Raw genomic sequence first — 2,986 nt, 5'->3', positions numbered from 1 at the left:
CTAAGGGAAGCAAGACTGGAAAGCTCCCTCCACTCCCACCCACCCGCCCGCACGGCACGGGTCCCTCTGTCCAGGGCTCGGAGCTGTCCGGGACCCCCGGTGCTGAAGCCCAGGCTGGGGCAAAGTGCCTGCCAGGGCAGCGCGGCTCGACTCGCATCCCTGGATCGCACCCAGGATGGCAAAACTGTTCAAGCGTCATTGCTCTGAGCTGGTTTCCGTGCCTGTACCCCAACCCGCCCCTTGGAGCTGTGCAAGCTGAGGCCACCGAGAATCCGGAGACTCCTGTCCAGCCTCCTGTTTGAGAAGTTACTGCGCCTTTAAGAATCGCTTTAGGCGTCACTCCTGGCATCACCGTCACCGGGGCTCTGAAGGGTTCAGGCTGTGGATTGGCTGACGGCTCATGAATATGTAGATCATGTCCGGGTGGGGCAGGGAGGGGGCTGGAGGCGGGGCGCGCAGGCCTGGCGCTGGGGGCGTGGTCAGGGGCGTGGTCAGGGGGTTTTGTACATTTTGTTCCCTGCAGGACCTACAAGAGCCCTAGCGCACGGTCGGTGGTTAATGAATGCGTACTGACACTTGAGTTCAGTAGGAGTAATGTCCCAGAATTCACTTCTGACGCGAGGAGGCCCTATTTTTACCCTATAATATTTAAGGCTGTTATTCGCGGCGTTCCTTGTGATCTGCCCTAATTCTGGACGTGCACTGTCACGAGCCCCGTTCTACAGACGGGAACCAGGCAGGAAGGTCCAAGGGCACAAAGACCAGGTCGCTCAGCAGATCTGGAGGCCGGGCCTCCCGTGCTGTTTCTTACTCCGGCCCCCGCGTGCCCGGCTTCCAGGCTCTGTGCAGCCCAAAGGCGAACCAGGGCCTAGGAAATGCCTGCCTGTTGGCCGAGGTCGTCCCTGTGCCTGGAAGGCCACTCCGTCTGTTATGGTCCAGCATCTAGGAGCCGCAGGGGGGAAGCGAAGGGCTCCTGGCCGCGGGAGGGAGAGGACGGGCGCAACGGGTGGGGACGCGGCGCCCACGCTGTAGACTTCAGGGGATGCGCAAAAAAGTTTGGACGAGGTAGCTTTTGCCACCCGGGACAGAAGCCAGGCGGAGTCACCCGCGGCGCTGGCCCTCGGCACAGATGCCTCTCTGGACGCCGCGTAGGTCTCTGCTGTCCCCTGCTGGTGGTCCGGGCGAAGCCTCGGGAGAGTGAATTTTGAAGGAACTTCCCGGCTCCGCAGGACGGGTCCAGACCGGGGAGGGCTTCGTGTCAACCCGGTTCGCCTCGTTTCCAGAGGGAAACAGCTCAGACGACTTCGCTGCTTGTCCAGGCTGCTGCCAGGCGTCAAATCGGACTCGAACCCGGAACTGCCTGGTCTGGACGTGAGCGCTGTGCCTTTGGTGCATGTGGCGGGCTGGGGCAGCTGGGCTCCGGGGTGGAGGTCAGTGCCGCCGCCCTCCAGCGCTGCTCTGGCCTGCCTGAGGACCAGCGGGCCAGCTCTGCAGCCTGAGCCCTCCATTCTCTGTCGCCCCCACCTGTGAACTAGGTCCCAAGTTGCCACGGCCATTGCGAGGAGACCCCGAGGCTCTTGGGTCTGGGTGGAACCAGCCCTTGCCCGCTGCCCGCCTCCCTCCCATTCCCTGCTCCACAGACCTTCAGTGCAAACAGGGAATCTGGACACACCAAGGGTTAAAGTCCCCGGCTGGCCCAGGTGTGACCGCCACCTGTGCCTCTGTCCCAGGAGCCGAGGGTACACAGAGGTTCCTGTCCCAGGTGAGGTCTCCCTGGTGTGTGGCTCCGGTGGCCTCTGACCCCCTCCAGGCGAAACACCCTGCCCACCTCAGTTTCCGTGGCGGGCATCCTCTCTCCTTGAACCCCCCACTGTGGGGGGAGAAGGCTGCCATGTGGTGGGGAAGCCCAAGCAGCACCATGGAGCCTCCTGGTGATGAGGCGCCTGCCCTCTGCCCACAGCCGTATGCGGGAGGCAGCTGGGCAGCAGCTGTCCCAGTCCCAGGCACCTGCAGGTGAGGAGGTCTTGGGTGACCTGAGAGGCCCCAAGTCACTTGGCTGAGCCCTCCTGGGACTCCTGACCCACAAAAGTGTGCGGGTCAGACAATGAATGTGTGCTGTTTTAAGCTGTTAGATTTGCAGGGGTGACCTGTGACACAGTGACAGCTAGCTGGCCTGTGTTGTGCCATGTAGCCTGTCCCCCAGAAGGACACATGAAAATTTCCCCTTTGAATTAGCTCTGCCTTTAGCCAGGAAAGATGTCACCAGCCTGCGGTGGCTGGTTGGGGCTGCTTTCTCGGGTGAGGTCTTGGCTCCTTTGGGGTGAAGCGGGCTCTTCACTGGTGACTAGTTGATTCCCAAGTCGCCAGACGGTCCCCATGTCCCCTGGGGTTCCTGAACCTGGGCCTGGTGGGGTCTTCCCCCGCATCCTGTGGGGACAGTGGCAGCCTTGCTCACGTTGTGAACCCACTCAGAGGCTGTGTTGGGAGGGTTGTTCTAATTGGCTTTTCCCCTGCCTGTGACCCAAAGGACCCACAAGAACAATATTCGAGGAGGGAAGGTTTACTTGAGGCTCACGGTTTCAGAGGTCTCAGTCCATGGAAGGCCGGCTCATTCCCGGGGGCTCGAGGTGAGGCAGCGCATCCTGGCGGGAGAGGGTGGCGAGGGAGGCAGCTCACACGTGATCAGGGAGCAGAGGGAGAGACTCCACTGTCCAGATACAAAACCCACACCCACAGCCGCACCCCAGCCGCCCCCAGCCACGCCCCCAGCCACCGCCCAGTTGATCCATCAGGGATCAATTCACTGATCAGGTGAAGGCTGCGGCCCAATCATTTCTCCTCAAAACCTCTTCATTGTCTCACCCACGAGCCTCTGGGGGACACCAGCTTCCCACCATAACAAGGGTGCACGTCCCCAACATGGAAGATGGGGACTTACACGCCCTCTCTGGACCCCTGTGTACTAATATTATTAGCAGGACATTTC

At 61.5% G+C, this 2,986-nt stretch overlaps 1 long non-coding RNA gene across 1 annotated transcript; it reads left to right on the top strand.

Moving 5' to 3' along the window:
• Nucleotides 1-292: 292 nt before the first annotated feature.
• On the top strand, nucleotides 293-2,753 carry LOC125614927. The gene is made up of 3 exons (XR_007345503.1): nucleotides 293-1,371; nucleotides 1,536-1,762; nucleotides 2,528-2,753. It is a non-coding gene; the product is annotated as an uncharacterized LOC125614927 (long non-coding RNA).
• Nucleotides 2,754-2,986: the final 233 nt, after the last annotated feature.

This window comes from Marmota marmota, unplaced genomic scaffold (genome assembly GCF_001458135.2).
Source record: "Marmota marmota marmota unplaced genomic scaffold, marMar, whole genome shotgun sequence".
NCBI classification, from domain to species: Eukaryota; Metazoa; Chordata; class Mammalia; order Rodentia; family Sciuridae; genus Marmota; species Marmota marmota.
The sequence above is the reverse complement of the archived record's forward strand: the minus strand, read 5'-3'. Positions and strand labels throughout refer to the sequence as shown.